Below are 26,605 nucleotides of genomic sequence, written 5' to 3'. Positions count from 1 at the left end.
TGAGGACTGTTTGAGAATTGATATTTAGAGAAAACTGTGATTGTTCTTATGCTCTATGAAACTTAACACTTTATGAAATCTTATAATATAGACTGTTCTTCATTTTGTTGTAACGCATTACTACATTTATTTAGACTTATTTTAATCTAAAATACTATCTAATTCTTACTCACTCACTTACTTACAAATGGCTTTTAAGGAACTCGGAGGTTCATTGCCGCCATCACATAAGCCCGACATCGGTCGCTATCCTGAGCAAGATTAATTCTTACTCACAAGAACTTAAAATCCACTTAGAATTTATTTCGGAAAATAAAAACAATTAATTACTGGTTAAATTTTCAAAGCTTCTCTTTATCACTAGTGTTAGATAAAACTAATATGGGAATAATGAGCTTCATTGGGTGCCATTACTTAGTGCAGAAAGCGAGACGCCCGCGATGCGCCGTTCAAGCACTTCGCCGGTCTTTCATTGGACGGCTGGCAGTAAAAGGCGTGACAAGAATGCTAAAATTGAAGATAAGCCCCGATAACTTCACTTTCTCACCTGAGGAGGACGTATTAACTGAGTGACCTCCTCAGAAGGGGCAAGCCTCGAGGCGTGGAGGCCATAAACAGTCTGTAACTTATGAGTTCGCTATAAAACAATGACGAATACTTCTTGGGGCTTAAACTAATTGGACGTCACGTGTAATCTGTTGTGGCTGAATCGATTACACGTTCAGAGGTCGTTGTTATAGTTGAAGGCCTCATTAAAAAGTGAAGAACAAACAAATTATAAAAATTGCCGGAAGAGACGTAAGGTAATGATGGAATACAGGTGTCAAGGCTTTACGCCGATCTCGGAAATGACGAAATTGTTGCCAAGTTGTAATATAGTTTAAGGCTGTCTCCTAAAGATTATTTCTTATGCAGAAATTTTATTTCGGATTGAAAGAAACTTACAATTATTACTACATTAAATATAATGTGTCATTTTTGAGAACTGTAATAAACACTGTTTCACTACAACGTTTTCAAAGTCTTCTGTGACATTCTCTCGTATATCTTCCGCAATTATTCAAATAACAATTTTTGTTTATTGCTATAAAACAATAAAACAGGATTCTAAGCATATAAATTAACATTTCTTACTTCAGTAGGGACTAGATGTGTTTCTTGTCCTGGTTTCTAGTCCCGCATTGTCTTAAGGGGTTAGGCACAGCTTACAGCAGTAAACTTTTTGCAAATATTTAACATTATTTTTCTCCATTACTGTATCTTGTACAATAATGAAAATTGGTATGTGTAAAACATTGTCCTTTTGCTATATGAATATATATATATATATATATATATATATATATATATATATATTTACGATTTAAAAAAAAAGTTATTTATATTTTTTTCTACAAATTCAAAATGGTGGCAGTTCACTGTGCAGTGATGAAGCGTTTCCCTCTTAATTCATAAACTGGTTAACTTTATCACGTTCTTTCTCTTTTATTTTATTACTGAAACTCGTGTTTACAATATCATGCTCTTTCAACTACATTCCTTAATAAATAATATTTTTTTTTTATTTTGTGTTAAAAGAAAGTACTCATACTTGGCCATTTTTAAATGAATTTATTTTTTATCAGGCAATCTATCAAAGGTAGAGAAGTGATCTTGCATCATATTGTATATATAACATAAATACACATAAGAAATTTCATCACACAATTTTGGATAGTTTTTGAGTTATGTGAGAAATGCTTCATCACTGCACAGTGAAATGAATTTTGAAAAAAAAGTGTAAATAATTTTTTTAAATCTTAAAAATATTTTTTCATATAGCAGAAGGACAGTGTTTTACACATACCAATTTTCATTATTGTACAAGATACAGTAATGGAGGAAAAAATGTTGAATATTTCCAAAATGTTACTGTTTTTTTTATTATTGGGTTATTTTACGACGCTGTATCAACATCTAGGTTATTTAGCGTCTGAATGATATGAAGGTGATAATGCCGGTGAAATGAGTCCGGGGTCTAGCACCGAAAGTTACACAACATTTGCTCGTATTGGGTTGAGGGAAAACCCCGGAAAAAGCCTCAACCAGGTAACTTGCCCCGACCGGGATTCGAACCCGGGTCACCTGTTTCGCAGTCAGACGTGCTGACCGATGTTACTGTTGTAAGCTGTACCATAACCCCTTAAGTGATGACCTTGAGAAGTCGTATCGGCAGAATTTTTAAATTGAACATTCGCTAGGACGTAACTTAGGCAATAGAAAAGGAAATCACAATGTTTCGAAGATTGACTGTATCTTCGTCTTCAGGTAAACAAAAATTGAATGGGAGTTGGGTTTTACTTGTTGGGATCGTTACAAACAGCTAATCTGCTTGACTTGTACTTCTGTTTGTAACGATCAGGCAAGCAATTTAATAAACAAAGTGCAAAAACAGAAAGAAAATATTCTGACAAATGTTGAGAGCATTGTGTGTTCTTGACTTAAAATAAATGTTCAGTAAGATTTATTAAATATTACATTGCGGAACTAGAAAATGAAACAGGCATATTGTATCGTCCGGGAAATGCTTCTCTAAAAAAATAATAATTGTAATATAGAATTGTCTCTACTTTCCGCTGGAAATTTATCATAGTTCACACCTCTAAGCAGGTACAAGAAAAGTATCTCATCTGCTATCGTCATGGGTATTACATTTGCAATGTTTGCATTAGCGAAGACATTATTTTGTTGTGAATGAACGTGTATAAGAAAGTATTAAAAAGGGAGGCTTCTACCTGGAGAACATAATTAAGAACTTCCACAGTCATACAAAGCGAGTCAAATCTAAGGGACTGGCACTGCCATCTCTCGGCACTACATTCTGGTAAGAAGATCGCCAGCTCTCGCGGATAACAATATTACACTACAGTCCGACAAGTAATCTTTCGCGTAACCAGTGAATTATTTATTTTAAAAAGTGGCGGGTATCTTATCTGAATTTCAGATTAGTTGTTCAAAATGGTCTCCATTACGTTCTACATATATTTTGCATCTATGTATGATCTGGGATACTCGCTGGTGTCCATTCTCGCTAATATTTAAGTATTAACCGTGTTCTTTCATGTTTATTAACACTTGTTAAATAATTTCACAACACAATGTTTCTACGATGGTTATGTAGTTCCTAGAAAGCTCCGCCGAAACTTACGTAAAATTCAACTCAGAAGACTTCTTCAGTCTGAACGAAGAAAATGCATTGCTGCATTGTGTGTCTAACCATGGTTAAAAATACTATATTTTTCAATACATTTCAGTCAGCTAACTTAGATTGACAGTGTAAGTGTAAGATGTCCGCAGAATTACGTCTCCAGCGTTATGCAACAGCTTATAAAGTGAACCCATGTAATACTGTGTCCTGAGCTGGGATCGGCTTAAAGCAAACCTCTATTACTGGTATTCTTGCCGATCTGTGAGATTTTTGTGTTGCAAGCAATGTATTGAAGTTTCTACATCTCTGGTATAGAGCATAATTTAGGCCATTTTGAGCAACATCTCTGAAATTTGTGATATTTTCTCAATTTCCTTAAATAAATAATTTATTACTTGCTCGCAACATCATTTGCCAGGCTGTAGTGCCGTGAAACGGCGAGAACGTTATCCGCGAGAGCTGGCAATCTGCTTGCCAGACTATAGTGTCGAGAAACTGCAGGAATGCTAGTCCCTTAAGTTTGACTCGTCCTATATATTTTAACATTCATATAAATGCTGTTTTTAGTAATTAGGAAAAACATTATTTGAAATAATTACGATATAGCTTTACTGTTTTGTATAAATTTGTGCAGAATTAATTACATAGGCCTACATCTATTTTAGCCGTACAATTTGTAAAATAAACAGATATATGTTTTTTTTGGATATCGTAGTGAACTTCACTTATAGGCAATCCATAAAAAGGAAGTTACCTTTTTTCGGTGCGTATAAAATGATTTTGTTTCCTTCAAATAACATTGCAAGGAAATAGTCTATAAACAGTAGGTTAAAATCATTCTCATCACAAGGGAACTGAATTGTTTATGAAATGTGTACGCTTATAATGAGAAAGCATGTGTTACCTTACACTATGCAGGTAATAATGAAGGTCTTGGTGGTGAAAGGGGTGTAGGAAGTACTGTATAACTACTTCAGATATTTTGTAAACAACAGCGCCAGACGATTTCGTCTTTTTCTAATATGTAGGCCTACCTGTGAATCAATGAAATACGTAATAGGTGAAATTCTTAAAGCGATTCGATGATTTCATGTATATAAGATAAAAATCTGTTAAAATAGTAATTATTTGTATCGTACAACACCAGTTCCTATTTTACCTGCGCATAGCTATTACTGTAGTTAATTTTTTAGTTGGACTACAAGAAAAGTTGCAACGAAAGGTGTTGACTGCCCATTTATGTTATTAGTCATGAGTAGACTTCGTAGAATTGCCACAATAATCGTAAGGTTTACTATGCATGCGGTATAGACTGTATGAGAAGGGGACGTGCAACGGATGGAGTATGCCTCTAATGTAAACACTGAGCAGTATACTGCGGTCACAATAAAACCTGTATCCTGCATTCAAGAAATATAATGAATGATCATTGAAGTAAGAAATGTCTAAACATGTAAATACACAATTATTTTATAAGGAGATATATTAGCTCTTGTAATTTAATGTAATATACTTACATCATCCTTGAATATGTGCATTGTAGTGAAGAGTTACGTACATTTTGAGCGACTGAAAAGTGAACCTCCTCCGATGGTCACTCAAACAGTTTTTATATTGGGAAAATATACGTTCAACAACACACGATGTAATAGGTGCACATTAGAAGAACTAAAAGTCACTACTTTTTAGTACACCAACTTGTCGTGACCTGATAGTACATAATTTATAATACGATGATGTGAATAGGCAGAATTTTTAGCAATAATGTTCCTCAACTTACATTTCACTTTTTCTGAAATTAGTAAATTGTTATTTTGGATAACTGTTTGTGATACTTTATCCACTATATTATGGGCTTCTGAGAGTTGTAGTTTAGAAGATTCTAACAGGGTGATGCTTTTGGACAAGATTTTAAAATTAGAATCAATGAACAGAATATCTTCCAATAGCTGTTCAGAAGGCAATGATTTTACAGCTGCAACAGCGGAACTCTCTGTTCTATCCAATGCATCAGTTACCGCCATTATTTTGCCGTAATATTCTGCATACTAATTAACAGCATCCAACCACGTTTTCTAACGGGTCAAGACTGGCTGCGGGGTAGGAGTATTCCAGGGGCAATTGTTTGGAACAGCAACACTCTCATTGTAGTATCTTTGATTGAATTCTTGTCTGCACTGAACAAATGTTAAGCTTTGAATATTCCAACCACAGTAATGCAAAAACAAGTGTCTATATAGGTATACATTAGCTGTAGCTGCTCTATCTATTTGGATCGGTCACATCTCTTAACATGAACTGCTTATACTACGAGACCGGGCGGTCGCTCACCTCTTCTATACTACCGTACATCGGTAACCTGATTGCATGCTGCGTGTGGCAATTCAACGAAGTCTAGTCATGAGAAAGGCGAGACTTTCTGGCAAAAAATTTTCAGATATTTCGTGAAAAAATTGGTAAAATATGTAGGCCTATTTATTATTAAAAATAATTTGGTGAACATTTCGTGATTATTTTCTTTTTATTTTTACCGTGTAATGTCACATACACATAATCTTGGTTAGTAATAATCTTATACATGGCATTGTATTTGCAACATTCATGGTATAATAATAATAATAATAATAATAATAATAATAATAATAATAATAATAATAATAATAATAATAATAATAATAAGAACTTCACTCTTTTTAAACAGTCTTATTGTCACTTAACTCAGTTTTACACAAACACTCAGCCATCAATTTTTAGTAGATTATTTTACGACGCTGTATCAACATCTCAGGTTATTTAGCGTCTGAATGAGATGATAATATCGGTGAAATGAGTCCGGTGTCCAGCACCGAAAGTTACCCAGCATTTGCTTAAATTGGGCTGAGGGAAAATCCCGGAAAAACCTCAACCAGGTAAATTGCCCCGACCGGGATTCGAATCCGGGCCACCTGGTTTCGCGGCCAGACGCGCTAACCGTTACTTCACAGGTGTGGACTCTCTCAGCCATAAATTATCCTTTAGATCAGTGGTCGTCAGCACTCGCTGAAATGTACAACGGGTACCATGGTGCACTGCGTTTTCCGCGGGTAAGAAAAGCTAGCCCCAGCGTGCTCTGTGCTGACCTCTGCTTTTGACCATTAAAGAGAATAATAGAATAACGAAAGGCTTTGTATCCCTACCGTATGTTTTGCAGCTAACTGTTTAAAACTAATGTCCTGTATTTCTTTAAACAAATTTTAAAACATACCCTTTTTTTTTTCGCGGAAGATTTTTCGCAGAAACAGGGAACATTAGCAATAAATTTACTGTCAGATATCAGAAATATTTACGTTAAATCTTCATGTACTTCTTGGTGCATGTCTCAGCCCCATTTCGCGTTTATCACTAGTAATAACAAGGCCTTGCTCATGGAAATTTCAGAATGTTCCATTTTGGAAATTTGAATTCATTATTACTTTTTAACATAGATTTAAATGTAAATTTGAAAGGAAGTAATGGCATAATCTAATAATTTTAACTGAAAAGTTTGCAGTGTGGTGGTGGTGTTGTTGTGGTAGTTCCTTAATGGTGTGAAACAAGCCAAGGAACATGTTAGTCCCGAGGAATGTAGTTTTGGAGCCAGTGGCCCAAACCGTTCCCTAATTCCATAAGCTTCACAAAGTAGGAAGTCATTTCTGCATTACGGAATAAAGGAAACAGGTGCCCGTCTTTTGTCATGGTCTTTTTTAAAAATATTGTTATCTCCTTGACTTCAATTATTTATACTTTGATCAATGAAGCGGTGGGCGGTTTTGTCGCATTCTTTCGCCAACGTGCTGTCTGGGAGCGCTCGCGTGGGTATATAAGTACATGTTACAAGTGCCTCAAGAGGATGCGACACATTACGGCGCGTGCTGGCCCGAGTGGCGTGATATGGCCAGCGCTCAAACACGGGGTGGCCAACGATGCGTGTTAAAGCGCTACAAGTCGCACTTTTTTTATTGCTGTAAATATTTACAGTGGAAGACCAGTAAACATCAGTAAGCGGTGGCCTCGCACCATGTTAACCACATACCCAACGTGCCCTCTACTTCAGCATGTCTAGTGTTTAATTGAATTTCGGGAGGGGGCGTTGCGACCCAGGACTGTGACCTTTGAAAATCTATTCCGCTAACCCTCAAGTTAGACGCATTCCCAAAACCACACCAGCTGACTACACTAAGGCCGTGTCTCAAAGCTACGTTTTTCAGCTGAAGTGAACTAGATTGTTGACTAAATAGCCGGATGTGGCGTCAGAAGTTATGATCCAAAGCTACATAGTGCATAGCAATCAAGTCCGTAGTAGATAGTAAACGAAAATGCTTGCTTGGTTGTTGACTTGTTCACTAAACAAACATGGATGCCTCATCAGCAATTGGGGATATGAAATCTGAAAATGCTTTTGAAGTGAAGTAATGTAAATGCTGTATAATGTAGTACAACACGTTAACTTTGAACACCAACATAGTTAGTACCTTCTGTACAATGTTTTAAACATTATTGTAATATATTAAGCCCATATCTTTTCCACATAACTCGTAATGAAACTGCATTAGGACACTGCCTTCTTAATTCAATGCTGCACCGTGATATCATGGCTTTTAGAAAAATAGTCTATGAAGAAGGCCATGTTTCAAGCATGCATTTCCAAAGCTCCCTAGTGTGTAGTTTACAAGTCACCTAGTTGCTAGTCACTAGTGTGTAGTTTGAACTTGAACTTTGAGATACGGCCTAAGATTCGTTGAGTAGCCGGGTTTCGAGAAGGTAACTTCACTCGTCCCTGGGTTAGCCCTTCCGCGCTTCGGGACATGCTGTGAAATTGTGACGAAATGGATAAATGTTGACGGAATTATGTAGACTTATGGCCAGTTTTTCCAAGTAATGTTTAATTTGACTTAACAAATGTTAAATTAACAGCTGGTTTATTTTTAACGTTTTGTTAAGATGTTTTCCATTTTTCCAACACAATTTTGTTTAAAATAACCAACACAACTTTAACTGTCGTTAATACTATTCTAACTACTCAACAGCAGTTGGTAATGATTTTGCATATGTAAGACAACTTCTTATTGGCTGATATTATTATTTAAATTCTGTACTGTAGAGTAAGTCATGAAACATGTATAAAATCGTAACCTGTTACAGTAGCCATGATTCATACAGTACAGAGAGTTGATAAATGAAAGTTGCATTGACTACTATTGAATAATAATAATTATTATAAGTATGGTTATATTTTATAATGCTAGATATGAATTTCTGTTTAGAAAAAATCTCAGTATTATGTCCACTAGGTGACAATAATTACACGAATGTGTGTGTAGTCAACTGTACACAAGACCCCGAGGAGAATTCCGTATTATATAAAATTCTTTAATTCAGGTCCTTGTATAAATTATATGTAATTTCGTCCTAAAGAAGCAATTGCTGCTGAAACATTTTATTATTTACTCACTGCGTATTTTGAAGCACTATTGACATCGGCTATAGTTGAAGAGCCAGTAATATAGAATTTAGAGTTAATAGTAGCTGGTGAATTGGAACAAGTGGCCTATTTCTGTTTGTAGGATATTCAAATCTGACTTCAATTTCTTGCCACGTTGAGATCGCACATTTCCTCAATATTAAATGGATAATAGCTCAGCATCGAAATAAGCGTCAGTATGATAATCAGTTGACTTATAAAGATTATCTTCCGTATATTAATATTCCAAAATATCTTTTAAATTATATATTACCAGTTTTCTGGCCGGTTTCACAAAGCTTCATTAAGGTTTTAATGATTCATTAATGTATTTACTGGTTCATTAAATCATTTTTATATCTCACCAAGCATCTTTAGCCTAACGAACCAGTAAAACTATCATTAAATTTAGTGATAGAAATTTCCGTCTTTAAATTTTTAATTATTCATTAGTTGCAATATAAAACGGCGGAACGTTTCGACGCAAAATTTTTATATCTGGAACTGCTCGAAAATTAAGTCAAATGGAGATATTAACCATTTAAAAACCGATCATTTTGAAAATTTGAATGACACAAAAATTCACAAAAGATACCACGTCACGAAGATCGTGGTACCGGTACTCAAAATTTTAGAAGAAACTGATCATAGGTTAGAATATCATAAAAACGGCTGAGACAAAGCTGAAACTAGTCAACTAGGTAACATACAACTGAGTTTTATTTTAAGACATGAAAGTGATTATTATAACTTTATAACTACATACCGGTACCTAGGAAATATTAGTAAATTAATACATTATGTGCATTTGAAACATAACAAAACTTAATTGGTATATTAAATTTCATTTATTAGAATTATATTATAGCTAACGATAAGATATGTTTGCACTGGCTTTAAAACAGAAGCGAAAGAGCTGGATTCTTGGAATTTATAATCGTTTTCTTTCCGATGGAAATTTAATTTTCCAGCAAGATAATCACCCCGCGCACACCGCCATAAACGTTCAAAGACGGTTCACGGAAAAGCATGAAAAAAGAGGAGGATTGAAAAATATCGAGACATCCCACCTCAAAATCCAGATCAGTTCTGGGATCAAGTTCTGGCTACCTGGGAAGATTTCGCTAAGGATCAGAACTATTTCCGCGATCTGGTGGACTCAATGCCCCGAAAATGCCAGGCAGTGATAGACGCCGGTGGCATGTGGACAATGTATTAGATCCACATGTATATTTCTTTTATTTTTCTTTAATTGGTTTATCTTAGTTTTATTTCGGGAAGAAAATTGATCTCCCAAGAGTTTTTTAAATTCTCCTAGTGGAGCCAGAGTTGCGAAATAATTCGTTCCACTACAGAAAATTAAAAAAATGAAGAAAGTAACATGTACAAAAATTAGTTACGTTAATAAAAAAAAATTATTCTCGCCGAGAATCGAACACGGGCCCCTGGATTGGTATGTCAACTCACTACTGACTGCTCCACCGGAGAGTCATGACGAGATTAGCGCGACGAGGCACATATAGCTGCTGGGCTTGAAGTTTACGGCGACAGCGCACATATTATAAATGTATTCGTGTAAATATTTTAATCTTCAGTACTGGTTAATGTTTCATTTGAACTGATTTACTGAAGCTTGGTGAAACCGGCCCTTACTCTAAACATTCCTCAAAGATTTTCACAACTTTTGTCTGAACAGCTGTGGTGTTATCCGCCATGTTTAACTGTTTGTTAAATGAGTTAACGGCCTGAAATCCTACATTTAAAGTTAACAAACGGTTAAGAACCTGTTAAGCCAAACTGGTGTTGAACAAATGGAAAAACTGTATTTAACAAACTGTTGAAGGTTTAACAGTCGTTAAGTGTTCTAACAATACTTGGACAAACCGGCCATTAGATTCCTAATACAGGAAAAAGGGAGAACCCCGAGAAAATTCCAACCATTCACTGATAGGTGATGTCACTGTGGATTTTTCGGACCACGTACATTTTTGCGTGATTTTAGTTTTTATCTTTGATTTTTAATATATATATTTTTTCGCAATAAGTTTTATTAATTAATGGGAATTTTATTCGTCAAAGTTGATTTATTATTAGTGAAATTTGTGCCAACACCCACGTGACAGGCTAAAGATCTGACCAGTCAGCCACTGCAGTGTTTATGTCTAGTATTAATTCCATATGAGGATGGAACGGGTCAGAGCACTCAATTCTTGGTGGTGGTGGTGGTGGTGGTGGTGGTGGTGGTGGTGGTGGTGGTGGTGGTGATCTCTCAAATGGTAGAGTTCCCGGCCATCAATTCGGGTACACGGATTTCATTATCGGCTGAAAGTTGACGGTTTACCAGGGGTGTACATCAATTGAGCGCGAAAGGATTAAAAATGCATCAGTTGAGCACGGGGTCAGTTTGGGGTAAACATCACTTGAGCACGGTGGTCAGTTTTTCTTAGGCTTAGTGATGACACGTAGCGTGTGAGAAAATTTGTGTGCCGTGTAAGGCTTGGTGGAGAAAAATTCAGTCCTTGGGGCTTTCTATTATTTGGATATCTCTATTTATTTATTTATTTATTCTGGTGTAGTTAAGGCCATCCATCCATAACACTGACAACGGTAAATGGTTGCATTGGGTATTCGGTCTTCCATTTCTTCCTCCAAATGAAGTCGGAGATGCATTTGTTCAAGATTTAGTTAGCAACCAACCTGTTAATGAAAGTATCAGAGTCATTGCTGATTATTTGATATCAAATTTCATACTGGATTCGTTATTTCCCCCTGAAATATGGGCTTCCGATACTGTTACATCAGACGGAAGTAATAATGCACTTGAGGTTTTCCACAAAGCGTTCTCTGTGAATTTTAATAATGCTCACCCTCATATACAGTATATCAATTGTTTCTTCAAGTCATAATTGAGAAACAAACTAGCACATATATTAAAATGAATGATTACTGTTAGAGCCAATCCTACATACAAAAGGAAGAAACGTTATATAGAAGAATTATTTTGTAGATTAGACGCGGAAATATTACTAGAATTGGTTCCCTACAGAGAGTGACTACTATTATCCAAGAAAGTGACGTAGATATTAAAAAATCTATTACTAGCTCTGGAACAAATATTTTAAACTCTGACAAGTACCAAGATATCAGTACTAGCATTTTAAATTCTGATAAGTACCAATTTATCGGTACGAGCATTTTTACGAAAGCAGCTTTTTTAACCACACCTGTCAATGTATAGAGAGTTCTAAGTCTCTACAAAATGGGAAGGGAAATTGCTGCGGCTCGTGTTAAACTGACCGCAGCGCTCAACTGATGCATCCCAAAATTGACCTCCGCGCTCAACTGATGCATTCAGTTCAGGTAAAATTTTCTCTTGCGCTCAACTGATGAACTCCCTTTACCAGAACCGGCTGGAAGAAAGAGGTTGAAATTAAAAAAAGGTATTTTAGCGCGAGTTCAGTGTTTAAATTCGACGAGGTGAGAAATGAAAGACATATTTAGTCTGGAGCCTCTATGATGGACAGTGTACTTTTACGTGCCGTAAATATAACATGTACTTTTACGTGCCGTAAATATAAAATGTACTTTTACGTGCCGTAAATATACACGACACGAAATTACCAGCTTTAGTTAAATTCCGGAGTGGGACATGATGGAGATGTTTTATCGCCCTTCAAAATCCATCATCTTAAGCCGGGTTTGAACCCGAGAATCTCGGATCTGACGGCTATCATGATATGTCCTGAATTACAAGCAACCACTAAGAGCACGATAAAATAATGGGAAAGCTATAGTTATTGTGGAGGGTGTTAAAAAAATTACGCAGTCCTGTGGGAAAATATTTCTTTTAGAGTAAGTATTGGAAGTGGCCGCCGCATTATGCTTCAAGAAAGTGGGCACATGTAATCGTGTTCTGGAAAACATGTTGCACTGTTTGGCGTTATGTGACATTGATACAGTTGTGAATATTTGCTTACAATTCCGGAATTCTGTGCGGGTGAATAACATAGGCTGCATCCTTAAGTGCCCCCAAAATAGAAAGTCTGCTGACAAGCAAACATTCTGATGGGGGAAGATAAAAAAGTTATTTTTTTTTATTTATTCCACCGTGTTAATAATGTTGAAAGAAGTGCTTATACAAATTTTGGCCACTCGACCGCAATTACAAGGGCCGTAAAAAATAAGTTCGCCAGATGCCGTTAACAGAAAGAAAACATAATTTAATTGGAAAAAAAATATTACAACAGACACAACAATATTGTTGAGCTATTTTTGAACATATTCTCCACCGAAATTTTGACATTTGTCATATTGTGGGATCGACAGAGAGATGCAGACGGCTGTCAAATGCTGGTTCCGATCCCAGGCGGCTGACTTCTACGACACAAGGATACAAAAATTGATCCCATGTTATGACAAATGTCTCAATTCCGGTGGGGGATATGTTGACAAATAGCGCAACAAATGCTGTATATGTTTCAATAAATCTTTCCATGCAATTGTGTTTTTTCTTTAAATTGCCCCAGGGAAAATCACTTTCTGGACAGACTCGTAATTTCGGTCGAGTGGCTAAAATTTGTATAAGCACTTCTTTTGACATTAATAATATGGTGGAAGAAAAAATTTAACTTTTTTATCTGCCCCATCAGAATGTTTGCTGTCAGTTTAGAGTTCTTTAGCAATGGGAAACAAAAGAAAACGATTAACAAAGAAATAAAATACAATTACATGCGATTCCCATAGCATTGCGTTACTTTTTTTTTTAACTCAAGCAAGTTTAGATTTTTCTCCCGACCTATCCCATTTTCTTCAGATTTTTGACAAATACTTTCACGTACTTACAAATGGCTTTTAAGGTTCATTGCTGCCCTCACATAAGCCCGCCATCGGTCCCTATCCTGTGCAAGATTAATCCAGTCTCTGTTATCATATCCCACCTCCCTCAAATCCATTTTAATATTATCCTCCCATCTAAGTCTCGGTCTCCCCAAGTCTTTTTCCCTCCGGCCTCCCAACTAACACTCTATATGCATTTCTAGATTCGCCCATACGCGCTCCATTCTCCTGTAACTTCATCCCTTTTAGCCCTAAATATTTTCCTCAGAACCTTATTCTCAAACACCCTTAATCCCTGTTCCTCTCTCAAAGTGAGAGTCCAAGTTACACAACCATACAAAACAGAACATACATGCATAAATGAAAATACTTAAGTATCAATATGATATGTAAAATGCTAAAGCGTTTTTACTTCAAGCATAATTATTACAGAAAACTGAATACTAAAAAAAAATCACACATTCCAAATTAATTAATGTTCATGTTGAGAAAATCTACTAAATACACACAATGAGACCGAAACAAAGAAGTGATCTACATTGGGAACTGCTTTCTGGCACAAATAACTTTTTGAAAAAAAAAATTAAATTTATTTTCCTTAACGGTACCTTTGTGACTATTTTATTGATCAGTTCTTGTATTTTTAAATATATCTTAAGAATCCGACTCTGCCAAAAATTAGGCCTATAACAATAAATTTTATTCATAAATTATAGCATACTAATAATGTCTTAATTAATGGATATAGTAACTCGACTGATATTACAATGAAGAGATAGGCAAGAACAAAATACTATATATAGTCTATATACAATTGAGACTATAGACAAGTATAGAGAGAATGGTAGGAAGAGTATTATTTAATCATAGCTGTAACAAGTTTTCCGAAATAAGATAGACCTGATCATTTATTATGATAATTATAAATATATCTTTGAAAACATTATTTCGGACATTTATCGCTGATACATCTCCGTTATCCTGCTTACCTTCGGTCTTGTTTGGGCGAGATAATGTAGATTTCACTGCATTCCTTGAGACTTTTGAAAATGTTCGTCTGCTGGATCTGGACACTGGAAAGAAAAAGAAAGAAATGATGTCACAAAATTGACAAATACTTTCACAGTATAAGTTTCTCGCATTTCATAAGCAAGAATTTAGTTCCTTTATTAGAGTTGCAAATAATAGCAATACGTCCATGATCTATTTTCAACTACAGTAGAGATCGATTATCCGAATACCAATCAAGCGAAACATCGGTTAACCGAAAGCGTTTTAGTCGGCAAATTCAAATTTGCGCGCGCGCCATGTAGAAGTTCCGCTTTCGCTGTGTGTGAGATTTGGCAGAAAAAAAACGAATCTCAGCTCTGAAGCAAAAAAAAAAAAAAAAATCGGATTTCTTTTCCTACTTTAATGGTCATTTTGAACTTGTCAAACTAGGCTAGTCAGTTCTCTGTTTTATTTGTATCACGTGTGATATAAAATATATATGTACAGTTTTGTGTTTAATATCAGTGGTTTTTTTTTTAATTGTTTCATACTGCTCCTATGACACAGGTACAATTTATTTTTGTAAATGATCGGTTATCCGAAAAATCAGTTATCCGAGCACCCTCCGTCCCCAATTGTTTCGGATAATCGATGCTCTACTGTATTATTAAAAAATATATCGATACATAAATAATGTAATGTAATACGCGTATTATGTAGGCCTCTACTTAATTTTTATGGATTGCAGAAAAGAAGGCGTTGTTTATAATCCCAAACGTGAGAAATTTGACTTTGTTTACTTACGCGTAGCAAATTTGTTCTTTATATTGGATGCTAATCCGTAAACATTGATTCTATTCATATTCCTTCACATCTGATATAGTGTAACCTGTGGATTTTTAGTATTCCTGCAAACTGTCCACGTATGAAGTAACTTTATTAGCTGATTGATTTTGTTAAGTTTTAGATTTTTACTGATATAACCATAAATAAAATTTTCTTAAATTTCGTCATTATTAATCAATTTTATTAGCTTCTTGATTTGCCAAGTTTTATAATAAAATAGTAGTGATGTACGGTATGCGGCAAAACAAATGACACTGAAATTTATTTAATTGCGTTGGTGCAGTATGTATTCAGAATGTGTACTATCACGTGCCACACATTGTTCATAACGTTTCTGAAGATTATTGTACATGTTGATGAACAGAGGTTGCTGTAAGGACACAAGAAATGACGTTATCTTCCCGCGTAATTCGAAAATATTTGTAGGTGGGTCATATGTCTTGGAAAACTGATTGCTTGAACATGCCCCATGTGTAGGCAACTAGAGCCGTGAGATCCGGGGAGCAGGAAGGCTACGGGAATGGAGTTCCACGACAAATTAGGCGGTCACCGAAGTGTCGCTGCAGTAGGGCAAATGACTCCCCAGCGGTGTGGGCTGTAGCTCCATCTTGCTGCAACAATTGTAGTTGGAGGGGTAAGTTTCTGACGCAACAAAAACTACGCAAATACCGCACAAATGGAGCAATAATGAGGTCTCTGTAGAATATCTGGTTTACTGTTTATGAATTCTGTGCAGCATCCTCGACGAAATAAGGGCCCAATATTCCATGACCGGACACGGCGCACCAAATCGTAACCCGCGCACTGTGCAGTGATTTCTGTATAACGTCATCCGGTAGTCCAAACCCTAAAAAACTAGTTGTTTATCGGCTGAGGTAGCCATCAAGGTGAATATGGCTTTCATCTTAAATCCATATGTTACATATGAATCCTGATACTCTTAGAAACATAGAGGTCTGAGATATGTTTCCTGTAGAATTGAATTTTTCTCCTAAACTTACTCAATGTGTGAAGAAGGTAAAGGTATCTCGTGTAGATACAGTTCTATGAATGGACTACCTTGAAGTAGGACTATTTTATCATCATGTCGTCACTAGATGAGGTGATGTGATAATCACCGTGCTTCTGCCGTCTTTTTATCTCCGGGAAAGACTTGGTGCCAAGTGTGATAGAAGGCTGAATTGACCTCGGTCTTGTTGTGGAAGTTGTGGCAAAAAAATAGAATCCCAAAACAACCATCCGAGATTGGTCCCTCCATTCCGTAACGAACTCTTTACCAACTGAGCTAGTCTGCTGGCTTTCTTGTATAAAAATCTAAATTTAAAGATACATTCTTATACCCAATTTCAAGCACACAATCATTTCGTGTTTTTGATTTCTAGTGATGATTAACTAAAAATTATATTTCATGTTTATAATTCCCGGATAAAGTGATTCATGATTACTGAATATGGACAGGATACATTCATTGGGTCCACACCTGTGGAGTAACGGTCAGCGCGTCTGGCTGCGAAACCAGGTGGCCCGGGTTCGAATCCCGGTCGGGGCACGTTACCTGGTTGAGATTTTTTTCCGGGGTTTTCCCTCAACCCAATAGGAGTAAATGTTGGGTAACTTTCAGTGCTGGACCCCGGACCCATTTCACCGGCATTATCACCTTCATATCATTCAGACGCTAAATAACCTAGATGTTGATACAGAGTCGTAAAATAACCCAATAAAATAAAAATAAATACATTCATTGGTGATAAATAGTTGTATGTAGACAAACGGCGTTAGGAATACTGAGAATTCACCTGTGTCGTTTTTGCCCCAAGAGATTTCTGCAGTATATACATAAGCAGTGGTATGTTTGTTACGAGGTTCACTTGCTGCCAAGACGTCTGTACATTTGTCAAACTGAAAGATTTTGTATAACGAATTTCTTTCTTCGTTCACATTTTACTATATTATAGGTTTGAAGGGGGAAAATGACATTCTGGAAACTCTTTGGACGTTTATTTTAATTAAGATATATTTAAACGAATAATCATTTAAACAATTTTATTTATTACAGCAATTTCATGATAAACATATTTACTTTATGAAGAAATTAGATGTTTTTCTGAGTTGTTTGTGACTTTTATTCCATTTTATATATTATAGACAATGACTACTTCATAGATGGAATCAAGGAAGAGAACATGGATTTGGGAATAATTCGATGAAACTAGCACCACTCAAGCGAAATATAAACTTCTTCCAAACTGACAACAAATAATTTTGTTATGGTTTCAGATTTTCAGTAGGTTTACTATCTTATTATATTTGTTAATTTAAAAAAAAAAAAAAAGATGACCAAATTTTTTCCTCTGTGACGTATGTTTGATTATTCATGAAAACTTGTTCCTGATCATTTCGATATAAAATATTACTGTAAAATGTTGTGGTTTCAGGAATAACGTAATTTACCGCGTTTTTTCTGCTATGAAGTACGCAGAGACTTCAGAGGATCATTTATGTTGTGACATCACCGTTATTAATATAGATACTGTCTTTCCTTTCTCGTTGTAATACAGTCGAACTTGTCTAATTCGAACGTTTTTAATTCGAAATTTTGAATAATTCGAAATTTTCGCGTGGTGCTTTGACATTCCTATGCAGCGTAATGTTAACAAATCGTCTGTAATTCGAGCTTTTTAAAATTCGAAGTAAAACCCAACGGCATTTAGTTCCAAAACTCAGCCCGCAATATAGCGCGAGCAGGCTGACGCCCAACCTTAAGTAGAAGAAGAAGAAGAAGAAGAAGAAGAAGAAGAAGAGCCAGAACATCCCGAGAAATCATTCCTTACAATCGCCCAGGCCATGGATCACATCCAGGAATTAAGATGCCGCGTTAAGAGACAACAAAATGTGAGTGAAAGAATTTTGCAAGCGCTCAATAAATTCGAAGAATTTTGCAAGAATAAAAAATTAAATGTCAGAAAGCGAAAGTATGAAGCTTTTTAAAAAACTTTTAATGTCGTGTATTTTAACAATGTTGCACAAAATCTTGAATGAACAGTTTCGTTCTTACTATATTACATTGATTTTTTGACGTGAATAAGTCTTTAAAATCAGACAGCCAGCCTATATGAGCTGCGATAACGGGAACTTCGATATAACATTTGCAGAGTGATCCATTCCGACACCATAACCTTGCGACTATAACAGTATTGAAATACATATGGTCTCGTTCGATTGGGTATACTACTACGATGCGAGAATGAACTTGGTGGTGGGGGGTCGCGGCGATTGACTGCTATTTTGGGGGATGCGCAAAAATTTCCGGACAGTAAGCCAATATCTCGCGACTCCGATCTGCCAGCGCCCGGATTTCGGTGTCAAACGAAAGACGCCGTGTAGATCTGTTGATAGGTATTCACGTAAAACCCACGGCTGTGTCCCTGACACACCCACATGCATTTTTATACAGAGCGACCTATATAAACCTTTTAAATTTTAATGACTTACAACTTCTGAACCAATAATAGCAAACGTTTACATCTGTTGTGAATAATTATAGAGTAACTGTGGCAGATTTCTCAGGGTAAATGTTGAAAACGTCTTCCACCTGCATCCATACAGAACTGTACTCTTCGCATTTTATCGTGCATTTTAATCGAAATGCTCTGGCGTAGATAGTAAGGAATCAATCGAAACTTTTATAATTCGATTTTCTGCACTGGCCCCTTCGATTTTCTTGAAATTAAAAAAGTTAGACTGTACCGGCAAAAAGTTCACATCTTTTCCTCAAACTCATCGACACTGGAAAGTTTTATTTTCTCAATCGTACTATCAGGGACTGGAATACTTTACCTGCAGACTTACTAAACCAAAAACCAAAAAAGTATTTAAAAATTTGCTTAGGGACTTCACTAATGGACGGTAGTACATTTATACAGTACATACTACTTAAAGGGTGTAATTGATGTTTTGTTATTTGAAGTGTTGTATCAGTGAAGAAGTGTGTTGTGTCAGTGAAGTGTGTTATGTAAGTGAAGTGTTTTCCCGTCAGTAAAGTTTTATAGTTTATAGTGGCAGTGCAAAATATTTGAATAGTGAAATGTTTTTGAAGTGTTAGTGAAATCAGGACAGAGTCAGTGACATGTGTCGTAGTTCCAGTGCAGTGAGTGAGTTGTCAATGAAATGGGTATAGTGCTGAAAGGTACTTGTGCAGGTATGAACATATCATATTCGTGGGGTTTAGTTCGAACTTAGGGTAAGATACAAATTACATTTACTTTAAATGTTATTTTAAGTCATGGTGCTTTATTTAATTTCGGATGCTCCATATTATTATTATTATTATTATTATTATTATTATTATTATTATTATTATTGATATACTATTAATTGTGTTTATTATTAATTGTCATTATTGAGTGTAATTAGTTACCATTGCCGTCGGGTATATACCCATTTGCAGTGTGAATACATACATACATACATACATACATACATACATACATACATACATACATACATACATACATACATACATACATACAAACTGCTGAACATTCGTATTTTTCATTCCCACTAAAACCCTTCCCAAAAACTGCATGCCCAACACCACCACTTCTTATTTATTGGGATACTGGAAACGTCAGTTCCGCATACATATCCATGATGGAATGAGAAATACTGCAAGGAGAAGAGGCAGAGAAAGGGGAGTGAAAAAGCAGAGGGCAGTTAGTGCGCAACAAGTGGTGCCAGCACGCCACTGCCCGCCGCGCCGGCCGCACTTCCTGTCCTCACGCGTGCTAGCCCTTGTCGCGTGGCGCGGAGCCTCATCCGGCCAGCTGCGGGCTCATTGCCTCGCTCGTTACGCGCCCACACCCGGCAAGTGATACCATTGTCGGCGCGCTCCTCGTCCTCTCCTGCAGGCAAAGCGGCCGAAGCCTCAACCATCCCAGGTTGAAATATACTCCGGCTACAGTTTGATTCCGCTCGAACTACTCGTATTCCACTTGTTTTTTTAACACTCACTAGAGGTTTTGATTTATCTAGAGAAAATCAAAACTCGAATGGAATTTAATTGACTGTTACACGATTGGAAGAAAGTATTTAAAAATAAGAAAAATAAAGTACTCTAATACAATAACATTTTAATTGACATACTAATTGTCATGAAAATGTAAAGGAGAAGTGAAGCGAGCATCAAGTCGGCCGTGATTGTACCATCTCATCATTACAAATATTCCGCTAGATGGCAGTAGTGTTTTTTAGTAGGTTATTTTACGACGCTTTATCAACAGCTCAGGTTATTTAGCGTCTGAATGAAATGAAGGTGATAATGCCAGTGAAATGAGTCCGGAGTCCAGCACCGAAACTTACCCAGCATTTGCTCATATTGGGTTGAGGGAAAATCCGGGAAAAACCTCAACCAGGTAACTTGCCCCGACCGGGAATCGAACCCGGGCCAACTGGTTTCGCGGCCAGACGCGCTAGCTGTTACTCCACAGGTGTGGACGTAGTGTGTTATGATTAGCTATTCTCTTACGAGTTGTGCCAAATGTACAATCTTCATGAACTCTATAGACGATTACTAGTCAGAAAGGCTTTGTTAATTTTTCATTTTTATTAAAACAGTTGAATTCCACTTCAATTATACTGGTCTGGGGGGGGGATGCCTTTTTTTTTTTAATTTTTCCACCTGGATATATAGGCTACAGGGTGTTTCCGAGGTGGTGTTAGAAACTTTCAGGGATGATGGCGAAGGGCACATGTATCAATTTGAGATAAGGGACCCTGGTCCGGAAATGACAGAGTCAAAAGTTACAAGCAAAAATAGTTGTGTGGAAATTAAATAATTTTATTCCTCTGTACACCTTATTTGTGTGTATTTATCTGTGCATCTTACACATACTGTATTCATCTGACGTTGTTAACGTTGTCTACTTACAGTATTCCATTCAGTGCGCTGTCTGAGGGATGGGGACAGGAAACTACACTAAAGCAATGCAGATAGCGTAATGTGTAACGGACATGGTCGGTCCTGATATGCACTTCTGTAGAAAACTGTGTATGTGTACAAGTTGCAGTGTCCAGATAATTAGTCCTAGTGAAATGGAGGAATACATGAGAGCGGAATAAGCAGACCTGATTTTCGAATACGGATGAGCCAATGAGAACAGTAGACAAGCTCACAGATTGTATCGGGACAAGTACCCACGTAGGAAATATCCGGCACATACCATCTTTCCACGACTGTTACAAAGGTTAAGGGAAGGAGGGCACGTGGTGCCAAATTACAATTCCATTTCCACACAACTATTTTTGCTTATAACTTTCGACTCAATCATTTCCGGACCATGGTTCCTTATCTCAAATTGATTCATGTGTCCTTCCCCATCATCCCTGAAAGTTTGTAACACCACCTCGAAAACACTCTGTATAATATGAATGCCCTAAATTCAAATCTGTTTCAGTTTTATTCTATGGCACTAGGTATTTGAACAATATCAAAACGAATGTACTAATGTACTTAACATTTTAATGAAGTATTGTAACTATTAAAGACATAAAGTTGAGGTACAACTGTTCCTGCGTGTTTAATTTTGACTTAAATATGAATAAATATGTTGAAATATGAGCACCACGTTTCAAAAATTCTGAATTTAAAAACTTTGTTCACATTTACTGAGAAGAAAACTTTTTTTTTCGAAACCCTGATATTTAGATTTAGATTTATTTAATAATAACATATACATAAAAAGACGCTACATGAAAGTACCTCGAAAGAGCAAAACTCGTGTTCTGGTACAGTTCCGTTTTGATAGAAATACTTGAAAATGACATACAATTTTACATTGTTCATCAAACATACCTATTTTTTCTGAATTAAAATTTAAGATTCTGATTACACAGATTATACATACCGGTAATTCACAAAAATAGAAATTTCTACTGTTTCTAAAATACAATTTAAAATTCTAACACTAAGATCACTTTCTTAAGAAGAGTAACAAAAATATACATACTTTGTAGACAAAATACTTAAGAAAAAAGGCCACATAAAGATGATAATAATAAAGTTAGTAATAATAATACTAGTAATAACTGACTGAAAAAAGAGACGATGTTGAGATTGGTCGTAGATTAATATTAACTTATTATTAGTAGTATAATTAGTACAGGTTATGTTGATATAGTAACAAAGATAAGATAGAAAAAATTTACTTAGGATAGAAATAAACTTGTTTTACAATACATGTACACATGTTGATTCTGTTGACTTCGATCTACTATTGACTAAACTACAAACGCTACACCTTTCTGATAGTACTATCACCTGGATGTACTCCTACCTTACTGGCCGCCAGCAGCGTGTCATATCCAATAATCGTTTCTCATCCTGGTGTACTGTAGACACAGGAGTTCCTCAGGGATCAGTATTAGGCCCCTTGCTCTTCTCTATTTATATAAATGGAATTTCCAACTCATTTAAGCACTGCAGATATCAAATATATGCAGACGACGTTCAATTGTATATTTCAGCCCGTCCCGACGCACTAAACGATAGCATTAATAGTCTGAATGAAGATCTTGATTCCATCTCTTCCTGGTCTCAACAATTTGGGCTTAACCTAAACGCATGTAAATCACAGGCTATTCTGTTCGCGAACCGTAGATTAATTCCTGAAGTCAACGACCTGAATATTCCACCTGTGAAACTGAATAAAACAATCATCCCGTTTAGCTCTACCGTAAAAAATCTCGGAGTACATTTCGAATCTAATCTAAATTGGGATACGCATATTAAATAGGCTATACATGTAAGAAGGCATTCTCTATTCTCCATTCACTAAAAAGATTGTATCATTATCCATCTAAATTAAAACAGACGCTGGTACAGACACTCATTCTACCTCACTTCGATTATTGCGACGTTTTGTTCAGTGATCTCAGGATTGATTCCGCTCAGAAACTACAGCGTGTTCATAACGCGTGCGTCCGCTTCATTTGTAATGTTCGATACTATGATCATATCTCACCTTCTTTCAAGAAGTTATCATGGCTTAGGTTACATGAGAGGAGAAATCTGCACTCACTTTCTCTCTTATATCGAATTATGCACTCTTCATCCCCCTATTATTTATTCGCTCGATTTCATACTCTCTCTCGCTATCATAATATTAATACTCGAGCACAACGCGATAACACGCTAGAAATTCCACTTCACGCATCGTCTCTGTATTCCTCATCCTTCACTGTTGCTACCTCTCGTCACTGGAACTCTCTGCCGCCTGAAGTCAAGGGCTGCCGAACATTGAATTCTTTCAAATCCAAGTTAGAAAATTATCTTATGACGAGTTGCCAAACTAACTTACTATTATGACAAGTGTTGTATTGCATGTTTCCACGTATTCACATTTTTTTTATGTTCTAATGATATTCAACTTATTTTATATTTTTGTTTTCATATTTTCCGATAATGTTATATCTCTAATGTGATAAGTTGAGCTATATATAATCTTAATTTTCCTTATTGTGTGTACTTAGAAATATTGTATTCACTGTATACTTTGTACTGCACTATTTTATTACTACTATTAGTATTATTATTATTATTATTATTATTATTATTATTATTATTATTATCATTATTACTATTCTTCTTTATTATTATTATTATTATTATTATTATTATTATTATTATTATTATGAATAATTGTCTTTTTTTTGTATGCCTCATTTATTTTGACCTGCTGTTCACATATTATTATGCTTTTTTCTTTCTTTCTGTATGTTATATATTATGTCTGATTTCTTCTTATTTGTTGTTTATTTTTTATTATTATTATTATCTTATTCAGTTTTGTGTGTAAAATTGTAGTGTAATTTGTTAATTTGTAGTGTTTTTGTAACGCAGTCTTTACTCCTGGTTGAGTGTTAGAGAAGGCCGTATGGCCTTAACTCTGCCAGGTTACATAAATCATTATTATTATTATTATTATTATTATTATTATTATTATTATTATTATTATTATTATTATTATTATTATTATATAAAACAGGGAAGTATGTTATATAATTGTTTTAATTCTGAATCTGGATACGTTCATCACTAGTGTCTCTTTTCAAACACCAGCAATAATCGGGCATCATTGACACATCCCAATGCCCTTGATAGCGGATTTCCATTGTTTTAATGTCTTTATGAAACCGCTCACCTTGTTCATCACTCACTGCACCAAGATTCACAGGAAAGTAATCAATATGGCTGTTGAGAAAATGCACTTTAACACTGATAATTCTGCACCCTAGGTTTTTAAAGCTTTGTGACATTTCCTCCACAATTTCCTCATAGTTCTCAGATTTCTTGTTGCCCAGAAATTTTCCTGTCACTTTCCTGTATACTAACCATGCTGACTTCTCAAACTCGGACATCGATTGAGGGAAGGTTTCATTTTGTATAAGCTCACGAATTTGGGGACCATTGAAAATAGCTGCTGCTATCTTAGCTTCTGTTTTCTGACGGAACTTTGTAAGAAGGAAGTTGAAACAATCACTGTCCTTATTCAAAGCAGCTACTAATTGCTTATGAGGCTTCCTTTTGCCATAAACTCACTGTTTTATATTTTCGGCACACGAAGAACTTACGTAATGGGGAGTCCACTATTTATCCAGATTACCAACTGCCATGCCAAGTAAGCTTTATATGCATTTTTGTAAAAGTCTGTCATATTTATTCTCTGTTTTTGTGGAGTATAACTACCATATAGCAAAAAGAATCAGAGCTATTTACGCACCGACGATGATGGAAGATTTCACGCGCACATTCGATCTCACTGGAATTCGAAAGATCAAAACTCGACTGATTTCAGCCAGGTCATTGACAAAACTAAGACATTTCTTAGAAATCGCTGTTTTACAGGGATAATATTCCAACTCTCTCTTCTGTTACTGAGAACAAAGTGAAGTGACCTACCAGTACGCCTAATAAAAGCAAGATGCTGGGCTCAGGTCGGTAATTCGTCGACAACCGGCGGAAACAAGTAGAAAACAGAACCCAGGGATGGGAGGGAACTTAAGAGAAAATTGTGAACCATCTTTATTACGTTTAATCCTCTCAGAAAATTTATTTTATGTATTTGCTGAACGAAGAAAAATTAAAACTAGTATTTTCTATAATATCAATTTCTGAAGAACTGTAGCCCGATGAAACAAAACTAAGGCTGGTTTGAGAGCTTCCATGTGGTAAGGAGTCGGAAAATATAAACAGTTTTCATTCAGAAAAAATTGTGTATACCAGATAATTATCAATATATACAATCTCTGATATGTGACTCATACAGTAGAAGAAGTCCGCAGAAGATACTCCTTTTTCTATTAAAACCTTCCTTTGCCGTTGTTATTTTCCTTTTGACTTCTTGGCAGCAGCTCATGTTACTGCTAATAGTACACTCCAAGTATATGAAGCTGTCCACTTGCTCTACTGCCTCACTTAGAATTCTCAAGTTTACCTTCTTTACTTTTCTTCCTATGACCATGGTCTTCGTCTGTTGGCATTTATCTTCATTCCATACTGCTCACAGCTGTCATTTACCTCCAGTAGCATATCCCTTAGTATCATCTCCTCTTCTGCTAACAACGCCATATCATCAACAAATCTTACGCACTTTACTCTTCTTCCTCCTACTATCACTCCTCCTATGTTCTGAAAAGAGTTCTTCACTAAATCCTCCAAGCAGATGAACAGAGTGTTGTAATAGCGCAAAAATAATTTGAGTTACCAAATGGTTTTTGAAAGCCGTGCTTATGAACAGTAATGTTTTTAAACTGTTAGACAGATTTACTTCATATTCAGCATCTCCGAGTCCATTTATGTAAAAAAAAAAAATACAATTTTAGCAATAGGTCATGGCTGTCTAAATCCAAGACATAAAAAATCGGGCTGTGCTTCAGTGAGTACTTTTATAGACTAAAAAACCGTTATATTATGATTTATTTTATTATTCATATGAAATAATGTGTACTTTTCGTTTTTAATTTTTTCAGTCCAGCGAGATCGCATATGAAGATAGTTCCTTGTCCCTTGTTAAGATCAATTTCATCAAATATAATTTGAGACTTTCATGATGGCGTGTTGCAAGGTTTTTGGGTATTTTCACCATGTCGATTAGATGTTATATTTTTGCATTATCGTGTTTATTGTTGTTAGACCTTGAAAGTTAGAATTCCCACACAGAAACTTGTTGCTGGGGAAACCATTCTTCATAACCTAAAACTATACTGAAATA

The 26,605-nt window shown here is 35.8% G+C and overlaps 1 protein-coding gene across 1 annotated transcript in view; it reads right to left on the bottom strand.

Moving 5' to 3' along the window:
- sr (stripe) overlaps window positions 1–26,605 on the bottom strand; it is a 1,127,550-nt gene that overhangs the window by 490,389 nt on the left and 610,556 nt on the right. Inside the window, exon 4 of the mRNA XM_069823631.1 lies at window positions 14,492–14,575. The gene's annotated coding sequence lies outside the window, so the exon portion shown is untranslated. The remainder of the gene's footprint in view (window positions 1–14,491; window positions 14,576–26,605) is intronic.

The sequence above is a fragment of the Periplaneta americana genome, chromosome 4, assembly GCF_040183065.1.
Source record: "Periplaneta americana isolate PAMFEO1 chromosome 4, P.americana_PAMFEO1_priV1, whole genome shotgun sequence".
Lineage (NCBI taxonomy): Eukaryota > Metazoa > Arthropoda > Insecta > Blattodea > Blattidae > Periplaneta > Periplaneta americana.
Note: the sequence above shows the minus strand (reverse complement) of the source record. Positions and strands in the feature narration are given on the sequence as shown.